Source organism: Bos mutus, chromosome X (assembly GCF_027580195.1).
Source record: "Bos mutus isolate GX-2022 chromosome X, NWIPB_WYAK_1.1, whole genome shotgun sequence".
Lineage (NCBI taxonomy): Eukaryota > Metazoa > Chordata > Mammalia > Artiodactyla > Bovidae > Bos > Bos mutus.
Genome location: NC_091646.1, coordinates 26,291,845 through 26,319,736, shown reverse-complemented (window position 1 = coordinate 26,319,736; position 27,892 = coordinate 26,291,845). Strand labels below are relative to the sequence as shown.

Genomic DNA, 27,892 nt, shown 5'->3' with positions numbered 1-27,892 from the left:
GTTTATTTTTGTATATGGTGTTAGAAAGTGTTCTAGTTTCATTCTTTTACAGGTGGTTGACCAGATTTCCCAGCACCACTTTTGGCTAAGATCAAGTGTAGTATCTGTTCTTATCAGATTAACTGATTTTCATGTTGGACCAGCTTCACAGAAAATTCAGTCATGGTGTATTTTTTTATACATTGTTGGATTCATTTTGCTAACATATTCTTGAGGATTTTTACATCTATATTCATGAGAGATATTGGTCTGTCATTTTTCTTCTTGGAATCTCTTTGCCTGATTTTGGTATTAGAGTGATGCTGGCCTAATAGAATGAGCTAAAAAATATTCATTCTGCTTCTATTTTTTGTAAGAGATTGTGAAGAATTGCTATTCCTTCCTTAGAAGTTAGGCTTCCCAGGTGGCTCAGTGGTAAAGAATCCACCTGTAGAATTTAATGGTGAAATCATCTGGGATAGTGTGTTAAGGACATTAATATTCAAAATAGTTATTGATACATTTGGATTAATATTATCCATGTTTATAACTATTTTCTAATCATTGCCAGAGCCTTCTTTTCAATCTTTGGTTTTAACTGAGTGTTTCTTATTATTCCATTTTACATCTCCTTTAGTGTATCAATTATTGTTTTTTTGAAAATATGTTATAATACTCTAAGTCCACTTTAAATAAAATTTCTTGTGTAGCTCAGACATCTTATAACAAAATAGTCCTCATTCTTGTCTCCTGGCTCTTACGATATTGCTGCTACTCATTCATTCACTCACATGCTATAATCACTGTACTCTATGAATACTATGACATTAAATAGTTATCTTTTAGATAAATGAAGAATATAAAAAAATAGATTTTATTTTATCTCTATTTACTCCTTCTCTGCTGTTCTTCCTTTCTCATGTAGATCTGAGTTTATGACCTAAAGCATTTTTCTTCTTCCTGAAGATTTTCCAAGAACTTTTCTTGGAGGGCAGGTCTCTTGTCAATGACTGTCTACTGGGGGAATGGAAATGGGAGGGTTTGTAAAAGGTTTTATTTCTTCTTCATATTTGAAGTATAATTTTACTGGGTTTTCTTTTAACACTTTAAATATCTCATGCCACTCTTCTTACTTTTTATGATTCTTGATAAGAAGTGGACTTCTTATTGTTATTGTTTTCCTTCTACACACAAGCTGTCCCCACTGCAGTTTAAATAGGATATTCCTAAGTATAGTTATTTAGTACTTATTCCATTTGATATTCTATGAGCTTCCTCAATCTATGGCTTGATGTCTGTCATTAATTTTGGAAATTTCTCAGACATTGTTGTTTCAAATATTTCTTCTCTATTTTTTCTTTCTTCTTCTGATATTCCAATTATTCTCTTTGAAGTTGTTCCAAAGTTCTTGAATGTTCTGGTGGGGTTTTATCCCCTATTTTTTCTTTGCATTTCAACTTGAGAAGTTTCTAGTGATCTGTCATGAAGCTCACTAATTTTTTTCTTTGGCTATGTCTGGTGTATTGGTAAACCAAACAAGAATTTTCTTCATATCTGTTACAGAGATTTTCATGTCTGTAATTTCCTTTTGACATTTTTCTTAGAAAATTTCCTCTCTGCTTACATTACCCATCATTTCTTGAATGTCTACTTTTTTCATTAGAGTGCTTAGTATGTTAACCATTGTTACTTTAATTTCATTTCTGATAATTCAAAATCTGTGTCCTATCTTAGTCTGATTCTGACCCTTGCTTTGTCTCTTCAGAATATGCTTTTTTCTTCTTTTGTTTTAGAATGCCTTGTATTTTTGTTGTTGTTGTTGTTAAAAACCAGACAGGATGCATTGGGTAACAGGAATGAAGATAAATAGGCCTATAAGGTGAGGATATATATTAGTTTTCTAAGAATTGCTTTGTGTCTAATTTTTTTTTTTTTTGTAACTATAGATACTGAAGGCATCAAATTCTTAAAGTATCTTTCTTTCTGTCCCTTACAGCTTGGGTTCTATAATTACTCCTTCTCACAGAGATTTGCTCTCTTGTAGCTCTTTCAGCTGTAATCCACTGTTACCATGCTACAGGTCTGTTGGCATCATTGTAGTATATAGGCGAGGCAGAGTTTTCTATAATCTCTTGATTAAATATCAGTCTTTTAGAGGGATTTGTGCCTTTGGCCTATGACCTTTGCAAGTGTTTCTGAACGCTAGAGGGAGCTAGAGTGGGGGAATGTCATTCCCTCAGGTGGGATAGGGCTCTGGTAAGTCTTTCCTGATGGAAAGTAGGATTTTTTTTTTTTTTTTTGACATGTACTGATATGTACACACAGTTATATTTGTTTACTTTGGGTGAGCTGGGTCATCATTGCTGCACATAAGCTTTCTCTAGTTGCAGAGAGCTAGGACTACTCTCTAGTTGTGCTGCACAGGCTTCTGATTGTTGCAGAACAATAGGCATCAGTAACTGCAGCATGCAAGCTCATTAGTTGCGACTTGCTGGCACACAGGCATAGTTGCTCCATGGCATGTGGAATCTTCCCGGACCACAGATCGAACTTGTGTCCCCTGAATTGGCAGGTGGATTCTTATTCCCTGAGCCACCAGGGAAGTCCAAGCCTGGGATTCTTATGCAGAATGCTCTGGGCATACTTGAAATGCATACTTTGCCCCTATTTCTGCCAGAGATGTATAATTTTTCTTGGCTCTTTAATATGAGAAAGAAACAGGATTCTTGCAAATAAACCTCATGCGAATGTGAGGGTCCATGAGGCCCTGGTTGTTTCTCACTTTCATGCTCATAAACCTTCAGCTTCCAACAATTCATTAGAACCACCATTTAAGTGTTATGATTAATTTATGGCTATGGCACATTCTATTCCAGAGAAGTAGATTCCAGCGATGGTTCTCTGGATTGACTGTCTATTCATTATTCATGAACTGGTGGTCTTACAAACTAAGTTTTCTCTAGGTCTCTTTGATTTTTAGTTTGTCCAGCTTTTCTCTTTTTGGAAAGATGGGAGTCAGCCTCTGTTTCCATTGTTTCCCCATCTATTTACCATGAAGTAATGAGACCGGATGACATGATCTTAGTTTTCTGAATGTTGAGCTTTAAGTCAATTTTTCACTCTCCTCTTTCACTTTCGTCAAGAGCTCTTTAGTTCTTCTTCACTTTCTGCCATAAGGGTGGTGTCATCTGCATATCTGAGCTTATTGATATTTCTCCCAGCAATCTTGATTCCAGCTTGTGCTTCTTCCAGCCCAGCGTTTCTCATGATGTACTCTGAATAGAAGTTAAATAAGTAGGGTGATAATATACAGCCTTGATGTACTCCTTTTCCTATTTGGAACCAGTCTGTTGTTCCATGTCCAGTTCTAATTGTTGCTTCCTGACCTGCATACAGGTTTCTCAGGAGGCAGGTCAGGTGGTCTGGTATTCCCATCTCTTTCAGAATTTTCCACAGTTTACTGTGATCCACACAGTCAAAGGCTTTGACATAGTCAATAAAGCAGAAATAGATATTTTTCTGGAACTCTCTTGCTTTTTCCATGATCCAGCGGATGTTGCCAATTTGATCTCTGGTTCCTCTGCCTTTTCTAAAACCAGCTTGAACATCTGGAAGTTCACAGTTCACGTATTGCTGAAGCCTGGCTTGGAAAATTTTGAGCATTACTTTACTAGCGTGTGAGATGAGTGCAACTGTGTGGTAGTTTGAGCATTCTTTGGCATTGCCTTTCTTTGGGATTGGAATGAAAACGGACCTTTTCCAGTCCTGTGGCCACTGCTGAGTTTTCCAAATTTGCTGGCATATTGAGTGTAGCGCTTTCACAGCATCATCTTTCAGGATTTGAAATATCTCAACTGGAATTCCATCACCTCCACTAGCTTTGTTTGTAGTGATGCTTTCTAAGGCCCACCTGACTTCACATTCCAGGATGTCTGGCTCTAGGTGAGTGATCACAGCATCATGATTATCTGGGTCGTGAAGATCTTTTTTGTACAGTTCTTCTGTGTATTTTTGCCACCTCTTCTTAATATTTTCTGCTTCTGTTAGGTCCATACCATTTCTGTCCTTTATCGAGCCCATCTTTGCATGAAATGTTCCCTTTGTATCTCTAATTTTCTGAAGAGATCTCTAGTCTTTCCCATTCTGTTGTTTTCCTCTATTTCTTTTCATTGATCTCTGAGAAAGGTTTTCTTATCTCTCCTTGCTATTCTTTGGAACTCTGCATTCAAATGGGTATATCTTTCCTTTTCTCCTTTGCTTTTTGCTTCCCTTCTTTTCACAGATATTTGTAATCCAAAATCACTGCAGATGATGATTGCAGCAATGAAATTAAAAAATGCTTACTCCTTGGAAGGAAAGTTATGACCAATCTAGACAGCATATTAAAAAGCAGAGACATTAGTTTGCCAACAAAGGTCTGTCTAGTCAAGGCTATGGTTTTTCCAGTGGTCATATATGAATGGGAGAGTTGAACTATAAAGAAGGCTGAGCGCATAAGAATTGATGCTTTTGAACTGTGGTGTTGGAGAAGATTCTTGAGAGTCCCTTGGACTGCAAGGAGATCCAACCAGTCCATCCTAAAGGGGGTCAGTCCTGGGTGTTCATTGGAAGGACTCATGTTGAAGCTGAAACTTCAATACTTTGGCCACCTGATGTGAAGAGCTGACTCATTTGAAAAGACCCTGATGCTGGGAAAGATTGAGGGCAGGAGGAGAAGGGGACAACAGAGGATGAGACGGTTGGATGGCATCACCGACTCAATGGTTATGGATTTGGGTGGACTCCAGGAGTTGGTGATGGACAAGGAGGCCTGGCGTGCTGTGCTTCATGGGGTCACAAAGAGTCGGACACGACTGAGCTACTGAACTGAACTGAAAGATGGCAGTGATGACTTGAAAGCTCTTTGCCTGTCAGAAGTCACTCCATAATGGATTTTATTACTCCAGGCCAGATTGCTGATATGGTAGTAAGAGTATGTCTCATAAACCAAATAAGATGTTATTTATGTGTGCTTATGGACTTCCCATAAGCTGTACTTATGGAAACAGTAGCAGACTTTATTTTTCAGGGCTCCAAAATCACTGTGGTTGGTGACTGCAGCCATGAAATTAAGACGTTTACTCCTTGGAAGAAAAGTTACGACCAACCTAGACAGCGTATTAAAAAGCAGAGACATTACTTTACCAACAAAGGTCCGTCTAGTCAAGGCTATGGTTTTTCCAGTAGGCATGTATGGATGTGAGAGTTGGATATAAAGAAAGCTGAGCACTGAATGATTGATGCTTATGAGCTGTGGAGTTGGAGAAAACTCTTGAGACTCCCTTGGACAGCAAGGAGATCCAACCAGTCCATCCTAAAGGAAATCAGTCCTGAATATTCATTGGAAGGAATGATGATGAAGCTGAAACTCAATACTTTGGCCACCTGATGAGAAGAATTGACTCATTTGAAAAGACCCTGATGCTGGGAAAGATTGAGGGCAGGAGGATAAGGGGATGACAGAGGATGAAATGGTTGGATGGCATCACTGACTCCATGGACATGAGTTTGAGTAAGCTCCAGGAGTTGGTGATTGACAGGGAAGCCTGGCGTGCTGCAGTCCATAGGATGCTCAGTCGAGATAGACACGACTGAGCAACTGAACTGAACTGATGGACTCTCCAGGTGGCTCAATGGTAAAGAACCCGCCTGCCAATGCAGGAGATGCAGGTTTAATCCTTGCTTCGGGAAGATCCCCTGGAGAAGGAAATGGCAACCCACTCCAGTATTCTTTCTTGGGAAATCCCATGAACAGAGGAACCTGGGAGATGCAGGCTGGCAGAGAGTCCATGGTAACTTAGTGACAAAACAACAACAACATGTGCTTATAGCAATTGTTCATGAGCTTGTTTCTTTATAATTGAATAAGTATGATTTATTTTTTTCTAGCTGGTGGACATGTCTGAAAGGAGCTTAACAGAATAATGTCAATATTTGATAATTTTATTACTTAGGATAAAGGTATAGGAGTCTTTTCTTTCTTCGGGCTGTTTCCAAAACAAGGAACTGTAGGATGACTATTATGGACATCCTATTTGAGAAAATATAATTTTAATGGGGCCTTATTCTTGTCATGTGTCTTTTATCCCATAATATTACTATTACTAATCTGTTTGTTTTGATGTCTGTCTTTTAAGAGAACTGAACAGTGTCTATCTCAGATTTTTAGCTTAAAGTCTGGTTTGCTAAATCTCAGAGACTGGACTTTTTAGATCTAGTATCAGACTGGAGAAGGAAATGGCAACCCATTTCCAGTATTCTTGCCTGAAGAATCCCATGAACAGAGGAGCTTGGTGGGCCTACAATTCATAGGGTCGCAAAGAGTTGAACACGACTGAAGTGTCTTAGCAGACACATCAGACTATCAGAGTTAAAAGAAATTGCAATGATTAGCTTAAATGGTAATGTGATTTGCCCAAAGTTGCAAACTAATTTAGAGACAGTATTGGAACTATAACTCAGGTCTATAGTCACACAGCTTATGAATTAATTAATTAAAGTTCAGCAAACTTTTATTGGTGCTGCCAACCCCTAGTAATTCCCATTCCAGTCTGTGTTTTTATGAGTTTAACTTTTTTAGTAAGTGTTAGTCACTCAGTCATGCCCGACTTTTTGTGATCCCATGGACTGCAGCCCACCAGGCTCCTTTGTCCATGAGATTTTCCAGGCAAGGATACTGGAGTGGGTCACCATTTCCTTCTCCAAGAGATCTTCCCAACCCAGGGATCAAACCCAGGTCTCCTGCACTGCAGGCAGATTCTTTACCAACTGAGCTACAAAGGATGCCCCTTAACTTTTTTAGATTCCACATATAAGTGATATTATTCAATATTTATCTTTGCCTGATTTGCTTTATGCTGAGAGAGTTTTTTCCATCATGGATGGATGTTGGATTTTGTTAAATTCATTTTCTATGTCTCCTGAGATGATTTTATATATATATATATATATATATATATATATATATATATACATACATATGTCTGTTAATATGGTGAATGATGTTGATTGATTTTGTTATACCATTTCTTCATTCCTGGAATGAACTTCACTTGGTCATGGTCTATTATTGTTTTACATATTGTTGGATCAAATCCACTAAAATTTATTTACATCTTTTGTTGTTATTCATTTGCCGCTCCATGGACTGCAGCACACCTGGCTTCCTCAAACTCATGTCCATTGAGTCAGTGGTGCCATCCAACCATTTCACCCTCTGTCATCTCCTTCTCCTCCTGCCTTCAATGTTTCCCAGCATCGGGGTCTTTTCCAGTGGGTTGGCTCTTTGGATCAGATGGCCAAAGTACTGGAGTTTCAGCTTCAGCATCAGTCCTTCCAATGGACATTCAGGATTGATTTCCTTTAGGATTGACTGGTTTGATCTCCCTGCAGTCCAAGGGACTCTCAGGAGTCTTCTCCAACACCACAACTCAAAAGCATCTTGCATCAATTTTTGTGAGATATATTGCTCTGTAGTTATATTGGAATGTTTTTGTGTACTTGTGCTATTAGCCTAATGCTGATTAAATGAGTGGGAAATATCCCTCTTCTGCAGTGTTTTGGAAGAGCATGTATAGAAATCACTTTATCTATTCTATAAATGTTTGGCAAAACTCTCCAGTGAAGTCATATGGGCCTGGAGATTTCTTTTTTTGTGTGGAAAGATTTACAAGTAAAAATGTGTTACTTTCAATAGATAGAGTGTATATATCTTTTTAATAGAACTTTGGTAGTTCATGGCTTTCAAGGAAGTTGTCCATTTCATCTAAGTTGTTGAATTTGTTCTTAACATTCCTTTACTAACGTTTTATTTTTTAAGAATATGTAGTGATGTAACCTCTCTCATCCTAATTTTGGTCAATTGTGTCTTTTTTTCCCCTGATTTGTCTGTCTAGAGGTTTATACATTTTATTAATCCTCTCAAAGGACTTGATTTTGATTTTTTATTGTTTTTCTGTTTTTTATTTTATTGACTCTTTCATTAAACTTTATTATTTCCATTTTCTGCTTATTTTGGACATAATTTGCTCTTCCTTTTACAGAACTTTAATGTGAAACAACTTTTTTCTTTTCTAACATAGGCATTTAGTGCTATAAAATTTTCACTAATACTGCTTTAGAAGCATGCCACAAATTTTCTGAATGCTTAAGATTTTTCTTTTTATCACTGGTTTAAAATAACTTGCTTATGATGTGACTTGGTATAGATTTCTTCATGTTCTTGCACAAGAAATTTGTTGAGTTTCTCCTGATGGATCACTTTCATAAACCTGGAAAAGTTATTGACTATTATTTATTTAAATGTATTTTGTGTCACCACAATCTCCAATAAGGAGTCTAGTTGCATGTATATAAGGTTACCTGAAGTGATCCCATAGATCAAATATGCTCTTTTAATTTTAATGGATTGTTTTTCGCCATATGTTTAATTTTTGATAGCTTCTATTGTTACATCTCCATAACATAATCTATCTTCTGCAATGTCTAATTTATTATGAATCCCATTCAGTATATTTTTCATCTTATGTATTTTAGTTTTTATCTCCAGATGTTTCATATGCATCTTAACTTTTTAAGCATATGCAACATAGTTATGAAAACATTTAATGTTTTATCTGCTAATGCTAACATCTGAGTCAATCCTGAGTCAATTTTGATTGATTAATTATTATCCTCATTATGATGTGTTTTACTGTTTCTTTGTATATCTGGTAATCTTTGATTACATGTCAGACCTTTTTTTTTTTTTTTTTTACTTTGTTGGGTGCTATACATTTTTATATTTCTGAAAATATTCTTGAGCTTTCTCTTGGGATGTAGTTAAAATAATTGCAATCAGTTTGATAGTTCTGTGTCTTTCTTTTTAAAATGTATTAGGAAGGACTAGAGCAGTGTTCAGTTTGGTGCCAATTATTCCTGTCTAATGAAGCAAGACTTCCTAAGTTCTCCACCCATTACCACGAGAATTATATTTTTTTTCTGCCTGGTTCATCTGGTTGGTGAGAATAGGCATTATTACTACCTCTGTATGAGAATGGGCCACTCTTTTCTGATACTTTTTAGTATATTTTCCCTCTGGCCTCAGGTGACTTTTTTCATGCATATGTGCTTATCAGTTCTAAGTCAAATACCATAGGGACATTCTCTAAAGATCTCTAAGTTTCTCATTCTGTGCAACTCTTTTCTCTGTGGCACTCTGTCCTGTGAACTCCTAGTCACCTTGTTCTCCCTGGACTCTCAGCTCCATTTCCTTACCTCAGGGATACCAAGGGTGCTCCACTTGAATTATCCTGCTCACCATAGCAGTCTGGAAACTCAAACAGATAATCTGGGATTCACAGTGCTCAGTTGATTTGCTTTCCCTTCTGTCTTGGATTACTTTCCTTCATTGCTTGATTGCCAATGTCTTGAACTCTACTATTTCATACATTTTGTCTATTTTATTTTTGTTTCAGGAGGGAGGGTAAATTTGGTCTTTGTCATTCTATAATGGTCAGAAGTAAACCTCTCCATTGTTTGAGTTTAACATTAATCTGGACAAATATAGTACAGTGCTTTTCAAAAAGTCATCTTTAGAGTTAGAAAGACCTATGTTAGAATTCAAATTTCAATCCTAAACCTATTTGTGACTTTGAGTAATCTACTTAACCTAAGATAATGTCAAGAGTTGATGAACAGTACAAATAAATGATTAAGAGCATGAGCTCTGAAGTCAGCAGTATATCTGGTGAACCTCAGACCTCATTATGCAGGTGGATACCCTTTACTTCATGATATGGAGATGACATGAAAACACATTTTCTCAGCTGGATGGTAGCTTCAGTGCTGAGAGAGGAAGAGAAGAAGGGTTTAATCATGCTTGCACAGTTTATTCTCCCAGGCTCTCCAATCAGTTAAGTCACTGTTCCTCTGGTGAGGAGAAAGGCCAGGAGCATTACTTTAGGGAAAGGCCTTCATATAGAACAAGTCCAGTGAAAAATAAGTAACCACTCACCTCCAAGGGGCAGGGAGGTGGTGGGGAGCATTCAGTTCTTGGGAAAAATAGACAACTAAGAATTGCCTAGTGTTCATGTTGAACTTGAGACCTCATTTCCTAAGGGTTCCAAGTTCAATAAGAAGAGGTGATTATAAAAAAAAAAGAGGTTATTATAAAAAAATAATTTAAGGCATACTTACACCAACTAGAATCTTTTAAGAAATTGAAAATACTTTTATCTGTGGATAATCTACTCTCAGATAATGTCAGCCCTCATGTGGTCTTTTTATGGATGAAATTCTGTGTGATATAATTGAACTGCCCAAAATCAAACTATGAGAAAAGAAATTAGGGTATTGAGACAGATGCTCTTTCTGTGATTTACAAGAAATACCATTTCTTAATAAGACATTGATTAGCGATCACTCTGCAGAAAACATCCTGTGTACTGAAGCATGTAATAAACTGTCAGGAAACAAATTGAACCAGCAACTAACCTTTTGAAAATTCCTCCTTAATTTATTTGATCTTTTTCATGAAAAGAAAGGTGAAAATACTGTTATTTCTTAGCATTTTATTCTTGGTTTGGATGTAGGTCAAATATAACTAGGAATTATAAATAAAAATGTTATATCTGACATACATAAATGTGTTTCACTTACAGATTAGTAAGTAGGATTGTCTTTCTATTCTCTTTTCAGTTTATTTTATTAGAAGGGTAAAACCTTTTATTTTATTGGTCTCAAAAATAAGAATTAACACATTAATAAAAAGAAAGAATTTTAATTCCTTGAAAATAAGATTTATAGGATTTTCTTCATCATTAGGCCAAACTAAGCCACCAGGTCTTTAACATATTTTGTCTTCAGTCTTGAGTTCTATTTAACTTAGCAAATCAATATCAATAAAAATCTTCAGCAGCCTAAATGGATTAAATTCCTACTATATGTTATCTTTGTAATGTTATAAGATTCAGTTTCTCACTCAAAGATTTTCCAGTCTAGTTAAAAACCCCAAACTATCAAATGCCCACTAGAACCAGAGTTCTCTGAAAGTCTAAGAAAAGAGTGATGAGTATAAGTTCTGGTGAATATTAAGGCTTTATGGAGGAAATGTCCTTAAGTAATAGGTAGGAATTAGATAAGTAGAGTAAAGGAGGGAGAATATTCTTAGATTTGTGACCAGCATGGAAGTATAAATGAGATTTATGTAAAAGAAAAAGAATTCATGAATAAAGTTCATGATAAGGAATTGGTGGAAATAGGAGGGGGGACATAGGATAGATCTCAAATATGGAAATCATGAAAAGGTATTCAAGATTGATGAACTGACAAATGTGCCATTAATGTTCTGTGCAGAAGAACAATGTGCTCAAATTTTAGTTTTAGGGAATTAGAAGTGATATGAGGAAAGGCAAGATACGAGAAGAAGCAACAGACTGCTGTAGTCATTTAGGCTTAAACTATAGAAGAAAATAGAATTAAAAAGGAAAATGAATATGTCTCTAATTATACCAGGAGATTTTAGCACAGATTTTCCCTCAGAGATTGATAAGATTACACAGACAAAAGACAAATAGGATATTAAAAAAATGAAAAACACTATTAACAAGCTTTACCTGGAGATGATATATCTGCTCCCATTGTTTAGATATTATGCATTCACATAATACAGATATTGACCATGTACAGGCCACAAAGTAAGTCTAAAAATAAAATATGTAGGGCACTTCTACTGATGACTATGTGATAAAGTTAGAAATCAATAAAACAAGAGTAGCCTCCATTTACTCCAAAAATGAAAAACAAAAAACTTCTATATAATTTATGGCTCAAAGAAGAAGTCATAATAGAAATAAGAAAACATAACTGCACAATAATAAAAACATCACATTCAGATTGGAGATGAAGTTAAAATGACACATAAAAGAAAATGTATATTCTTAAAATCTTCTCTTCCTATTTGGAATTTTAAGGATAAACATTACAATAGTAGCCAAATTAATAAGGTGGAAAAGTGATTACAAAATGAGAGAATAAGCAAAATCAAAAGATGGTTTTCTGAAAGATTTAATAAAATAGACACATCTCTGTCAAGATTAAAACTCTCCAGGATAAGTTCCATGATCAGAGTGATTGCATTTGTTGTTTTTGATGTTGAACCTAAGAAAGATCCTGGAACATCTTGTTTCTTGAATGATACGTGTTATGAAATGTCATGTTTGAGAAGATGAGCTGCTATCTAATTGGAAGGGTAACAGGATGATGTACATGTAAAATAGCACTAGTCTGAGAGTCAAAGCCTTCTTACAAGTACAGATTCAGCTGTGTAATGTTAGGAAACTAACTTATCTTCTCTGGATGTTAAAAATAGAAATAGAAAATATAAAGGTGTGAAATTCATTCATATCCCTTTTAGCTCTCAATCTGAATCTCAACTCTAACTCTGCATCTGTAATTAATTTTCTTAATTATAAATTACAGATTTATTCATTTGTTTGTTTGTTGTGCATTTTTAACCAGTAAGCTTCACTGAATAACCATATCTGTTTTGCTTCAATGTCTACCCAAGACCTAAAACTGTCCCTGGCACTTACCAGTGCCTAATAAATGTTTGTTGGATGACTGAATAAACACTACAGTGGATAGATTTAAGACACAGAGCTTGAAAGAGAGACCTATAGGTCATGAGCAGTAAGATATACATGCGTACTGCTTGGGTAAAAAGTTCAGAGATAATTTAATAGCTTTAGGAGGCATCAGAAAAAAAGGTATGAGCTGAAGCTCTGAGGAAAGAAATCATTAAAAAAAAAAAAAGTGGGCCTCTCAAGTTTTTTTAATGGTGTATAATTTTCTACTTAAAAGGTAATGCAGAGTCATTGCACAGAATTTGAAAAATAGAAAAATGTACAAAGAAGAAAACAGCACATTTTAAAAACACATTTGAAAATGCTTGTGATTCACTAAAAACTCTAGTTTTAACAAGATATATCAATTGTCTGACTGTGGAAGGTTGTGCGTGGGTGGTTTCAGGTTGGAAGCTGTTATTAAGCAAGCAGGAAACCTGGCCCCTGTCCTTAAAGAGTTTGCAATTAAATTGAAGGGACAAAACAACCTTTCTGAAATAATCAAGAATAATTCCAAGTACAATGTGATTAAGGACATAAACACAAAAAAATTAAAACTTGAGTGTTGTGCTGAGAGCTAGAGGTGTAAATCTGTAATCAGCGTGGGCTGGAGAATGGAGTTAGTCAGGTTTCACAAAAGAAATACTTTTTTGCTTAGGACATGGCAGATCTAGGGGCAGGTGGTGAGGGTGCTGTATTAGGGAAGGGAGATAGGTAAATAGGAAAGAGAGAATGCCTACTGTGGGAAATAGGTAAATAGGAGAGAGAGAATGTCTACTGTTTGAATGAGAGCCATTAAAGGCCTCTCATCAGTTGGACCGACTGAGTTTTACTAGAGGAAGTTCATGTATAAAGCCATGGCCTGGGAGCAGTACGATCTGGGCTCTAGTTTCATCTCTGTCACTAATTTTCTGTGAGCTTCTAGAGAAGTTGCCTCAAGCTCTGCACCTCAGTAGGACTCAGGTTTCTTCTACCTCTGATATTAAAGGGAATGTCCATAAAATCTGTCATTTACATCACTGCTTGCCCATTTTATATCTCTTGACTTACAAATAAAGCATATCATTAATGAAGAATGCAAGTTGATTTGAGAGGAAGAGCATTTATTTAGGCAAAACATTATTTCCCCAACTATGATTGTTTTTCCAGACTTGAGAATATTTTAAACCTGAGGCAGAGCCAAAGGCATATTTGCACAATGACTGATATAAAAGATATGCCACCTCCTACTTGTCTATTCAGCCTGTACCCAGAATGGGAGAAGGCTCTGAAACACAAATTTATGTAATACAAAACTTTCCCTAAGAAGTACCAAATTGCATACTTAAGTACTTGTCACCAGGGATATGTTCAATGTTTTATAAGTACTGTGTGATTTTCAGAATCCACAAGCAATTTGCCTCCTGTGAAGAAATCCTCCCCATTGACTACTAGATTCTCCCGCCAAAGGCAGACAAAGCCCTGAAGTTCTATAGTCAATGCCTTCTCCCCCTGACAGTTTTTTCTTTCTTTTTTCTCTTTTTATTTCTCCCTTTCTCTCCCTCTTCCTCCCTCCCTTTCTTCTTCCCTTGCTTTCTTCCTTCGTCCTTCTTTCTCCCCTCTCTCTCACTACCTTTCTGTCTCTGACTCTCTTTCTCTCTAAGTTTTCTATCTCTGTCTCTCTTTCTCTCTGAGTTCTTCTCATTTTGCATCTATCAGGGAGCCTCACTCCCTTTCCCATCCAATTATCTATTAATATTAAATTTATCTTCATAACCTTATTGGTGAAGGTTTTTCTGGGAATCTACATTCATACAGTTGAAGTCTTTCTTGTCAACTTGAACTCAAGGAAAAGAATCAAAGGTCTGTTCAGGTAGCACAATAAAAAGAATAATGAAAATTCATGTCAATATGTCAGTGAAAAGTCCATGAAAATAAGACCACAGAGTACATTGTTTATTAACACACCAGTTGAGTAAAAGTGTGAAATCTGTCAGCTAGAACAGGAGAAAATGAAAAGTCTTAGTATTCAGAAGAGTGAACTCTTCATTGAATTAATTAATTCTTGCACTTCTCTCTGGAAATGCGAGAATAAGACTTTTCACAAGATTTTTCATTCTATTCTGCAGATCTGAAACACATCCCCATATCCTGTTGTTTCAGAAATAACTTTGCTATTACTTAAATGTCACTGGTAGATACCTCTTGAATGCTCATCTTCCTTTTCTTTATATAATTGTTTCTTCCACACAGCTCCAAACGCAAACCTTCAGCATATATACCAATCAAAGACTGTTTTTATTTTGAGCTGCCTGGAGAAGTATTAAAAAGGACATAATTTCTATGCATTAAAGAGCAAGAAGATTATTCAGGGCCAGAGTAGAGGCATTCACTTTCTTACTTATTTTCAGTTGATTTCAATCAAAAGAATTGTCAAACGTAAGGCTGAAGGAAAATGAACACATAGTACTTACATTGTCCTATTTCTTTCTCCACTAACAATCATTTTTAGAGTTTGCAGGTCATAAAAAACAACTAAAACCACCAAGAAAACAATGATCGCCCAACAAATCTCCAGGTAGTTGCATGTTTTTCTTTCTTGAGATTTATTGACTTGATTCAATTTACCATCATTGAGTTCTATTGGGCTTAAATGGGTAATTCTGGTGATTTAAGGCATTCGTTTGTCCGCCTGCATGTGGGCGTGTGAAGTTGCTTCAGTTGTGTCTTTGTGACCCTATGGACTGTAGCCTGCCAGGCTCCTCTGTTCAAGGGATTCTCCAGGCAAAAATACTGGAGTGTGTTGTCATATCCTCCTCCAGGAGATCTTCCTGACCCAGGAATCAAACTTGCGTCTCTTTATGTCTCCTGCTTTGGCTGGTGGATTCTTTACCATTAATGCCATGCGGGAAGCTGTTTGTTTGCCCAGTAGAGATCAAATAATTATACCACATTAATTAATTTAAAAATTATGACTAGTTTTAGATACACCTGTGGATCCTTTAAGGGTGGTGTCATGGCATATCTGAGGTTATTGCTATTTCTTCCAGCAGTCTTGATTCCAGCTTGTGCTTCATCCAGCCCAGCGTTTCTCATGATGTACTCGGCATATAAGTTAAATAAGCTGGGTGACAATATACAGCCTTCATGTACTCCTTTTCCTATTTGGAACCAGTCTGTTGTTCCTTGCCACCACCCTTATGGCAGAAAGTGAAGAAGAACTAAAGAGCCTCTTGATGAAAGTACAAGAGGAGAATGAAAAAGTTGGCTTAAAGTTCAGCATTCAGAAAACTAAGATCATGGCATCCAGTCCCATCACTTCATGGCAAATAGATGGGGAAACAGTGGAAACAGTGGCAGACTTTATTTTGGGGGGCTCCAAAATCAATGCAGATGGTGACTGCAACCATGAAATTAAAAGACGCTTGCTCCTTGGAAGAAAAGTTATGACCAACCCAGACAGCATATTAAAAAGCAGAGACTTTACTTTGCTAGCAAAGGTCCATCTAGTCAGGGCTATGGTTTTTCCAGTAGTCATGTATGGATGTGAGAGTTGGACTATAAGGAAAGCAGAGCACTGAAAAATTGATACTTTTGAACTGTGGAGTTGGAGAAGACTCTTGAGAGTCCCTTGGACAGAAAAGAGATCCAACCAGTCCATCCTAAAGGAAATCAGTCCTGAATATTAATTGGAAGGACTGATGCTGAAGCTGAAACTTTAATACTTTGGCCACCTGATGCCAAGACCCTGATGCTGAGAAAGATTGAGGGCAGGAGGAGAAGGGGATGCCAGAGGATGAGATGGCTGGTGGCATCATCAACTCAATGGACATGAGTTTGAGTCAACTCCATGAGTTGGTGATGGACAGAGAGGCCTGGTGTGCTGCAGTCTATGGGTTGCAAAGAGTTGGACATGACTGAGTGACTGAACTGAGCTGTGGGTCCTTTGTTCAGTAAGGGAGAAAGAAATTCAGTGGGAAAAGAGGCTGAAGAATTCAGCCAGAAGGTAGAAGAAAGAACGACATGGTGAGACCAAGTTTTTGGTGAACAAGGCCCGCACTCTATTTTTCAAAGTAGTTTTTATACCTTAAGTTATGCATAGAGGATAATGGGGAAGGGTAGAGTCTTGCAGCAAACCAGGCTTTCTTCCTGCAAACTTATCATATGCAAAGCGCTTGGTGATTTGCATCATCTTCTGGCCCGGGGACCTGTTAACATTTAAGACCTTTTCTTCAGAAAACTTATTTTTCTCTAAAGGTGGTTGGTCAGGAGCCACCCTCCAAAAAAGCATTAGATAAAGTTGCATTCCTACAGAGCAAAGGTGTGGTGGGCTATAACAAGAAAAAGAATTAACTCAAGGGTCCCAGGTTACAAACATTAAAGCTACTACTTACACCAATTATATTAATCAATACACTGCCAGGGACACAGCAGGTAAGGGATATGGAAACTGAGCAGCAAACAATGGCCCAACAAGTGAAAAACCATTCACCAAGAGAGGTAATGGGACAGCCCCGTAAAGTCAGAGGTGTAGGTGAAAGCACAAAGCAGAAAGTAGGCAGACTCTGGTTTTGGGGTATATGCTCGAGAATTTCCAGGGACTCCTGAAGCTCGATCCCTTCCTGCGTATGCGAGCCTCCTTCCTTTGACCTTTGTCATGGCGGAGTTCCTCGCTGGCTCCCAGCAGTGATAGAATTCCAGTTGAGCTATTCCAGATCCTGAAAAGTGCTGCACTCAATATGCAATATGCACTCAATATGCAATATGCCGGCTCCCGGCAGGGGACAACAGAGGATGAGATGGCTGGATGGCATCACTGACTCGGACATGAGTTTGAGTAAACTCCGGGAGTTGGTGATCAACAGGGAAGCCTGGCACGCTGCAATTCATGGGGTCTCAAAGAATCGGACACGACTGAGCGACTGACCTGAACTTAACTGAAGGAAAAATAATTACTATACCACTATTATTAGGCAAGCTTTGTATTAAACTATTGGTATAAAATAGACTATCTGCAAGGTATTCATAAGGCTCTTATTTTTAATCTTTTCATCATGTACAAAAACACCATAGTTGACGTCTTGAAGCTGAAAGTAACAATATATGAATGGGTCTCCATTCTATTTTACTGTTTCTTATAAACTAAACTCTGAGAAGATAGGAATGAAACTTCCTCCAGATACTTGTAATACAGAAGGCCAGACGCATTGGGTGTAATCACTGTAGATGGCACAGAAATAGTTTCATCCTCAGAGAAGGCAATTTGTCAAGCATTATGTTATGAGGTAAAACTAGAAAAAATAAATAAAATGATCGTTTTTATTCTTCCTGCCATTGTCTTTTGTCAAGTACTAACTGATTATTTCTTAATAGGTCTTAACCCGTTCAATCCATCCTCTACACCACATACAGAGGGAAAGTGAAAATGAAAGTCACTCAGTCATGTCCAACTCTTTGTGACCCCATGGACTATATAGTCCATGGAATTCTCGAGGCCAGAATACTGGAGTGGGTGGCCTTTCCCTTCTCCAGGGAATCTTCCCTCCCGAGGATCTGAACAGGGGTCTCCTGCATTGCAGGCAGATTCTTTACCAACTGAGCTATCAGGGAAGCCCAAGTTGTCTACAAATACAAATTATATCACTTCATTCCCTGAGTGCTCCCCACCCCCTGCCAATATGGTTTGTTAACTGTATCATTCAGAATAGATTGTGAAGACAGTATTTATATCCCTTAATTAACTAGTCTCAATGTAGTTTTTTTTTTTTTTTAATATCATCTCCAATTGGAGCACCCAAAACTCCAGTGACACTGCTGTCAAAGTTTAATAAGCAAGGGCTTCCCTGGTGCTCCAGTGGTTAAGGATCTGTCTTCCAATGCGCAGGTTCCATCCCTGGTCTGGGAACTAAGGTCCCAGATGCCACTCCACATCTTTACTCATGACTACTCCCACTACCTGAAATACATTTCCCACCTAACAAAATTCATTTTCTTCACTGCAGCTCACCTCAGCTCCATGTTATCAAATTCACCCCATTTCTCTCAGCTGAGATTAATTACTGTCTTGTAAGTGCCCTCAAGCACTTTCTTTAAACCTTTGTTATAGCATATAGATCATTCTATTACTAGTGGATGCAGGTGGCAGCAGCATCCTCTGTCTTCTTGAGTGAGTTGCAGGAACTTGTGTCTTTCTGAGAACTGGTCTGTTTCTTGTTTATTTTTGTTTTTGCTATTTAAAATGAGAATTACTGATGAACAGTCAGAGGCAGACACAGAATAACAGCACGGAGAGGTGGATGGAAGTGAAAGAGATTTACTATACTAACAACTCCTAAAGGAGAGAGGCACGGGATGCCATTCAGGTGGCCATATGAGAGGAGCTCCAAGGGAGCATGCTCAACCAGGCAGATGGGAGGCCAAGAGAGTGAAGACCCATGAGCAAGTGCCTTTATTGAGGGTCAGTGTGGAGCACACAAGTAAGCAATGTGAGGAGAATTTCTTAAATGCCATTAGGTCACAGTCAGGGGAGCGCAAGACTGGTGAACTGTGACAAGGACCAGCCTATCACACTGGTGCACCTAGCCTGCACAAGGTGTCCACAGATGGTGGAGATGTTGAGGCATCAGGAAAATATGAATTTTAAAAATTGTACACTACTATTGATCCCATGATGCCTCACCATTAACACTACTAATTAAGCACTGATTCCCTTGGTCATAGAGATGTTAAAGGTGAATGGAACAGCTGGGCCAGGTGGCTGAAGTTGGATCAGCCAGGGAAGATGCCAGTCCTTGGTGGGTGTTGCTGCCCAAGCCACCTTGAAGTGACTGTTGAAGCTGAAGTTGGCTTCCTTGACTGAATGGCTGGGGCTGAAGCTGGACTGGGCCTGGGCTGAAGGGAGCCCCACAGGGATTCAGTGGCCCACACTGTGCTTCTGACAACAGGGAGGGCTTCAGCAGTTGCCTGCTCTTTGACAGAAGTTCTAGGGTTAGTAAATGTATTTTCTTCCCTTAGAGTCTAGCTGTCCTTTAAACTGCTATTTCTTCACTATGTCCCATGGTGGGTGAGTGCATTCAGGTCTCTCTGCAATCCCTTCTTACTGCAGGTTGCTGAGTCAAGAGTGGGGTTCCTATGGATATTGTGTCTCTGTCTTTTCTACCCATTTCTATGCAGTCATTCTGTGTATAGTAGCTGATCGATTAATCAATCAGCCCTCCAGTCTTCTTTAGGAAGAATTGCTCTATAGGCAGGTGTAGATTTGGTGTGTCTGTAGAGGAAGTGAGCTAACAGTTTTCCTATACAGCCATATGCCCTTCCCCCAAATCTGGTAGGTTTTTAGCCACTATTTCTTCAAATATTCTTTCTGTCCCTTTCTTTCTCTCCTGTCCCTTTGGGACTCCTTCATGTGGATGTTCATGTACATGATGGTGTTTCACAATTCTCTTGGGATATGTTCATTTTTCTTCATTTTTTTCCTTTCTGCTCAACAAATAATCTCAATGATCTTATCCTCAAGCTTGCTAATTCTTGTTTCAGCCTGTTCAAATATGCTGTTTAACCCCTATAGTGAAGTTTAATTTTGGCTATTTTATCTTTCAGCTCCAGAAATTTCTATTTGGTTACATTTAATAAATTCTGTCTCCATATTTTATTCTTTATTTGGGAAGACTTCATCCTCCTGTTTTGTTTTTGTTCTTTGTCCACAATTTCTTTTAGCTATTTGGTTATATTTAAATCAGTTGATTTAATTTTTTCTAATATGTTCAGGGCTTTTTCCTTGACAGTTTTTTATTTCTTTTCTTTTCATCTGAATGGGCCATACTTTCTCATTTCTTTGCATGTCCTGTTATTTTTGTTGAAATTTGAACTTTTTGAATATTATAAAGTGGCAACTATAGAAATCACATTCTCCCCCTACCTGGGGTTTGTTTTGCAGTTTCTTCTGGTTTGTTCTTGTTTTCTTGTTTAGTAACTTTTTAAAAATGTTTTGTAAAATCTGTGTCCTTTGTCACATGTGACCACTGAAGTCTGTTCTTCATTCGTTAAGTGGTTAGCCATTGTTCTGACAGTTAAAAGAAATACCTAGAGAAAAAAGAAAGAAAGGAGGAAGGAAGAGTCTCCTGGTCTTTTCAAATTGGATTTGTATTAGAACTCTTTTTCAATGCTTATCTAGGCCATTTACTACTTTGCCTTAGCTTTCACTCCCTGCTTGCATTAAGTGTTTAGGTCAGCTTGAAGTGAAGTTTAGGTTTTCTTGGGACTTTTCTGAGTGTGTGGGCAGTCCTGGTCATGAACATGGTCTTTTTGAATCCCTAGTATATATGAGAACTTATAGAATCCCTTAGTTCCCTTCATGTATTCTTTCCTAATCTCTTCCTTGCCAAGTTTTCTGGTATGCTTAATCCTTGTTTCAACTGTTGCTCCTTGTCACAGTGTGCTATGGCTAAAACTTGTGCTTTTACATGCTTTTGGAAGATGCCACCAGGAAGCCAACCCTGCTTTGGGAACATTCATCATTAGGCGAAATACTGACAAGTTCATGTACTTGTTTCTCATGAAAGATCAGGCAGTTCCAAATGGACACACAGCTCCTTAAGAATAAAGTCCATATTGCTCACTCTGACACTAGCAACCTTCACTATTACCTCATGGCTATTCCAGTGTAAAGATTGGTGGATGATAGGTAATCAATCTAAAATGCTACATTACTCTTGCTTCATCATACCTTTTCCTGATTGTTGTAAAGTTTTAACTAGAGTCTAGAATTCTGTAAAAGTTAATCTGATAATTTTTGCCAGCACATTAACTGCTTTTGTGGTGAGATGGAATCTTGGAGTTTCCTACTCTATCAATTTCCAGAAGACATTTTTTAAAACCACTATATATTTTCTATATTGGAGCATTCCTTTTCTTCCTCCAAAAGATGATGCCAGTTTCTACTTTTGTCCATAAGAAAATAAAAGTGTATAAAATTAAGTTCCAGCTACATTAAAAAAAAATAGAAAACTGTGTCAAATATATGAAATGCCTGTTTTCAGTTACTGGACAGTGGGCCTCAAAGGATTATGATCTTTGAGAAAAGAAAAAAGGACATAGTTGAGACTTACAGGTACCTGAATTTCTGTCTGGAGAAAATTTCTGGACCACAGAACAGGAGGATAAACTCAAACAGAGGTTGGTGTTTGTGCTGAATTAAGTAAAGTGATATATGAATTTTAAGAGGCTGACACAACTAGAATTTGAGGGGCAGAATATTGAAGAAAAAGGGAGCTATACAGAAAAATAAATCCAGTAATCTGCATGAGTGACTGAAAGTCCATTTGTATATGTATAAAATGAAAGGCCCTTCTGTCTGTCAAAGTATGATTTTCTGAGGAAAAAAACGATTACAGAATCTGTAAGTCATACCACCCCAAAGATCATGCAGGGCAAGGGATCATTTGACTCTCCAAAAGCCAGAATGAAGATACGTCATTGACTATTCAGAGAATTCAGTATAGACCCTAGAAGGATTATGCCTTAGCAGTGGGGCTAAATTAGTCTCAGTATAAAAGCTAAACCTCACCACAACAAAGCTATAGAACAAGCATAGAAAGGAACAAGGTTACTGTAAGTAACTGAAATGCTTGTTATATACTTAATATGTCTAAAGATTCAAATAAAAATATGAGAGAACAGCTAATTATAAAAAGAAAAAATCTACCAGTGAAAATTCAATATTGTAAATTATTACTTTACTAAATAAGATTAACAGCAAATTAGACACTGTAGACAAATATATCTATGAACTTGAAGATCCAACAATACATATTATCTATTTCTTACTTTTTTCTTACTGTAAGAAAAAAGACTTACAAGACAAGGCAACATTAATGAAAAATCACATAATATAAAATATTCTAAAAGACACATAATTAGATTGCCAGAAACAGTGGGGTAGAAATATATTTGAAGAAATAATGGCTGAAATTTTTCCAAATTTTTGAGAAATAGAAACCCACAAATCTACCAAGATCAATAAGCAGCTACCAAGAAGATTAAACATAAAGAAAACCAGTCAAATGTACATCATGATCAAATTGCTGAAAACCAGTGTTAAAGAGAAAATCTTACAATCAACCAGAGGCAAGAAGCATGTTTCATACAGAGAAAAATGATCAAACTTTGAACATGCTTCTTTTTAGAAATTCTGCAAGACAATAGAATCATACCTTTTAAATGCTATGAGGAAAAAAAAAAGCTATCTAAAATTCTATGTACAAAGAAAAGTGAAGGTCACTCAGTCATGTCCGACTCTTTGCGACTCTATGGACTCTAGAGTCCACGGAATTCTCCAGGCCAGAATACTGGAGTAGGTAACCTTTCCCTTCTTCAGGGCATCTTCCCAACCCAGGGATCAAACCCAGGTCTCCCGCATGGCAGGCGGATTCTTTACCAGCTGAGCCACAAGGGAAGCCAAAAAATCCTGAAAATACAGTTCAAATGTGCAATAAAAACAGAAGTGAGGAAAATTTGGTCTCAATGGACTGGTAGTATAAGATATACTAAAGGAAGTTTTACACACAGAAGGAAAATATTACCAGATGAAAGCACAGATATACAGAAGAAAATGAAAAAGCATAAAAAAGAAGTATGTGAGTAAATATGAGAGACATTATTTTTTATTTTTAACTTCCTTGAGAGATAATTCCTTCAAAATAATAATTAATAATGCATTGAGAGGTTTATCACAAATATAGAAATGAGATGTATGACAGCTATAGCACATTAGTACAAAGGAAGAGAGCTCGCTTCCTCTACTTATGAAAGGCTCTTATATTTGACATGGAGTAATATACTATTTTTTTTAATTAATTTGTTTATTTTAACTGGAGGCTAATTACAATATTGTAGTGGTTTTTGCCATACATTGACATGAATCAGCTATGGGTATACATGCGTCCCCTATCCTGAACCCCCCTCCCAGTAATATACTGTTGTTTGAAGTTAGACAATGATAAGGGAAAGGTGTACATTGTAAAACTTAGAGCAAGGACTAAAAAAGTAAAACACATAAGGTTAGTTAATAAGCTAAATGTGAAGATTAATAGAATCCTAAGTAAGTTAGTTATTCCAAATGAAGCCTGGAAATAGAAAAGGGAATAAAGAAGAGATTAACCAAAAGCAAAGTTGGAAGACTTACACTACTTAATTTCAACATTTACTAAAAGTTACAGTAAGGATATTGACATAAAAATAGAAATATAGATAAATGGAATAGAATACAGAGTCCAGCACATTTATGGTCAATTCATTTTTGACGAAGGTGCCAAGGTAAATCAATAGGGAAATGAAAGTCTTTTTAATAAATGATGCTGAAACAATTGGCTATCCATGTGGAAATAAAATAATGATTACCTAACACCATATGCTAAAGTTATCACAAATGTATACCAGGCCTTAATGTAAAAGCTCAAATTATAAAACTGGATGAAAACATAAGGAGAAAATCTTATTAGGATAAGAAAAGTTTTCTTAAACAGGATCCAAAATGTGTGCATTTTGAAAGATAACTTGATAAATTAAACTTCATCAAAATGGAAAACTTTTCACTTTTCAAAAACACTTATAATATTGAAAAGATAAGCTCTAAAACACAGTACTTATATTTGACAAAAGGCTTGCCTGTATCTAGCACATATGATCTTACACCTCAATAATAGAAGAAAAACACATGATAAAAGCTAGATTAAAAAAAATGGTAATGTCAAGTATTGAAGAATGTGGAGCAAATGGAACTCCCATGCTGATGGTGGAGCATAAAATAATACAACCACTTTTGAAACAGTTTCACAGTTCCTTAAAAGTTAAATGAATACCATCAGCTCAGTTCAGTTCAGTCACTCAGTCGTGTCTGACTCTCTGAGACCCCATGGGACTGCAGCACGCCAGGCTTCCCTGTCCATCACCAGCTCTTGGAGCTTACTCAAACTCATGTCCATTAAGTCGGTGATGCCATACAACCATCTCATCCTCTGTCGTCCTCTTCTCCTCCTGCCCTCAATCTTCCCAGCATCAGGGTCTTTTCCAATGAGTCAGTTCTTCTCATCAGGTGGCCAAAGTATTAGAGTTTCAGCTTCAGCATCAGTCTTTCCAACGAATATTCAGGACTGATTTCCTTCAGGATGGACTGGTTGGATCTCCTTGCAGTCCAATGGACTCTCAAGAGTCTTCTCCAACACCACAGTTCAAAATGAATACCATACATCCCAGCAATTCCACTCTTAAGGAATCTACCCCAAAGCAGTGAACTATATATTCACACAAAGAAACTGAACATGAATGTTCACGGTCATCCTAGCCAAAATCTGTGAACCAGCCAAATATCCACCAACTGGCAAATGATCTAGATGACAAAGAATACTATGGAGGGAAAAAAAATGAATGACTGATAACACAAAATAATATGAATACATCTTGAAAACATTATGCCAAGGGGCTTCCCAGGTGGCACTTGTGGTAAAGAACCTAACTGCCAATGAAGGAGACTTAAGAGACACAGTTTCGATACTTAGATTGGGAGGATCCCCTGGAGGAGGAAATGGCAACCCACTCCAGTATTCTTGCCTGAAAAATCCCATGGCCAGAAAAGCTTGGTCGGGTTGCAACGTCCATGGGGTCACAAAATGTTGGACACGACTGAAGTGACTTAGCATGCAAAGGAACCAGTAAAAGTTAATATATATTCTATGATTCCATTTTATATATAACACTAGGAAAGTCCAAAATTAATCTACAGTAACAGAAAGAACAGTGATTACCTGGGTTGGGAGTCAGAGAAGGGTATTGACTCAGAAGGGACACAAATAATCTGTGGTTATGGAAATGCTACATAAGTTGATTGTGAAAGTATATAATGAGGAAGAACCAGGTTCAGTTCCTGGGTCAGAAAGATCCCCTGGAGAAGGAAATGGCAATGCACTCCAGTATTCTTGCCTGGAGAATTCCATGGACAGAAGAGCCTGTGCAAAGTGTTGCAAAGAGTTGGACACAACTGAAGAAACTTAGCAGCAGCATTATTATATACATATGTATATATACCTCAAACTATAACCCGAAAATAAGAACATAATTTGTAAATAAATGATCCGTTAATAATGCTGATTAAGAAAAAGATGGTTTCTTAGAAATGAAAAATAGGACACTATTTTATTGTTCTCTCTCATATTGTGATTTTTCCCATTAATCAAATGATCTATGTATTTTCTGCTCTTTGAGGGACACTGATTATTTCTACTCCTCCATTTACTTTGGATCACGTGCCTTAACCCAGAGCTAGACAATTTGAAACAATGACAATATTTATAAAGGAAATTTTAACATAGATAGCACAGCCACTTAGACATGCTGCAGTTACACAAATTCAAAAATCACATGAAATAAAGAAGTAACAAATAAAAGAGGAAAGAAAGAAGGAAGAGAGGAAAGAAGGAAGAAATAAAGGAAGGGAAGAAGGAAGAAATCACGGTAGAAAACAGAGAACTTTGGGAGTCAAACCTGGTAGCTCAGATGGTTAAAATCTGCCTGGAATGTGGGAGACCCAGGTTCGATCCCTGGGTGGGGATTCCCTGGAAGAGAGCATGGCAACCCACTCCAGTATTCTTGCCTGGAGAATTCCCATTGACAGAGGATCCTGGTTGGCTATAGTCCATGGGGTCGCAGAGTCAGACACGACTAAGCGACTAATTTGGGAATCATAAATCTGTAATCTAATCCCAGCTATACAACTGTCTTCATTGGTTTGGGCTGTTATAGTGAAATACCATGGACCAGGTAGCTTATTAACAACAGAAATTTATTTCTCACAATGCTGGAGGCTACAAGTGTAAGATCAGGATACCAGCATGATTAGATCAGGTCCATTTTCAACTCTTCATTGTATTGTCATGTGGTAGAAGGGACTAGGAACTCTATGGGGTCTGTTTAACAAGAGCACTAATTCTATTCATGAAGGCACCACCCTCATGACTATGCCAAAGCCTTTAACTGTGTGGATCACAACAAACTGTGGACAATTCTTAAACAGATGGGAATACCAGACCACGTGACCTGCCTCCTGAAAAATCTGTATGCAGGTCATGAAGCAACAGTTAGACCTGGACATGGAACAACAGACTGGTTCCAAACTGGGAAAGGAGTACATCAAGGCTATATATTGTCACCCTGCTTATTTAACTTCAGGACTGATTTCTTTTAGGATTGACTGGTCTGATCTCCTTGCTGTCCAAGGGACTCTCAAGAGTCTTCTCCAACACCACAGTTCAAAACCATCAATTCTTCAGTGCTCAGCTTTCTTTATGGTCCAGTTCTCACATTCATACATGCCTACTGGGAAAACCATAGCTTTGACTAGACAGACCTTTGTTGGCAAAGTAACATCTCTGCTTTTTAATATGCTGTCTAGGTTGGTCATACTTTTTCTTCAAAGGAGCAAGTATCTTTTAATTTCATTGCTGCACTCACTTTCTGAAGTGGATTTTGGAGCCCCAAAAAAGAGTCTGTCACTGTTGCCATTGTTTTCCCATCTATTTGCCATGAAGTGATGGGACTGGATGCCATGATCTTTGTTTTTTGAATTTTCAGTTTTAAGCCAGCTTTTTCACTATTCTCTTTCACTTTCATCAAGAGGCTCTGCCTTGACCACAAATGATGTAACAATTTTGGGCAGTAGAGCAAGTCTTAAAGGGGGCTGGGGACATTTCCCTGTGCTTATTTTTCTTGACAGAGATTATTGAAACTGGAATATTCTAAAGATAAACTTTTTTCCCCCACTAATAGTGTCCTTGAAATAGTCTCTGGTAATATTAAGTGATTAAATAAAAATAAGACATTAACTCTTCTGGTTGAGTTCTGGAAATATTCTTTGGGAGTAATGATCTGTATAGCTTGTAGAAAGACATTTAGTCAACTGCATTTCCATGTAAATATTACAGGCCTAGAAAAAGACATGCTAAATAGATAACTGGGAGGAAGTTGGCTATAGTGTCTTTGATATTTATTGCATATTTAATTTCTTGCTTCTGAAGATGGTTCTGTGATAAGAAAGAGCATAAAGTAAAAGTTAGGAGCCCTGACTCTGACACTAACTCCCCATGTGATCCTGGAGCAAGTCTTCTCCACTCCCTGAGTATCCATTCTATTATGTACAAAATCAGGTAATGATGAAAGCATTTCTTTAAAAAATTTTTTTATTGGAATACACTTGATTTATGATGCTGTGTTAGTTTCAGGTGTACAGCAAAGTGAATCAATTA

General features: G+C 37.3%; 1 non-coding gene and 1 pseudogene across 1 annotated transcript; both read left to right on the top strand.

Moving 5' to 3' along the window:
• The window catches only part of LOC102280137 (pyridoxal kinase-like), a 162,671-nt pseudogene that overhangs the window by 61,923 nt on the left and 72,856 nt on the right, over positions 1 to 27,892 (top strand).
• Positions 65 to 250, top strand: LOC138986578 (U2 spliceosomal RNA). Its single transcript, XR_011463389.1, has one exon. It is a non-coding gene; the product is annotated as a U2 spliceosomal RNA (small nuclear RNA).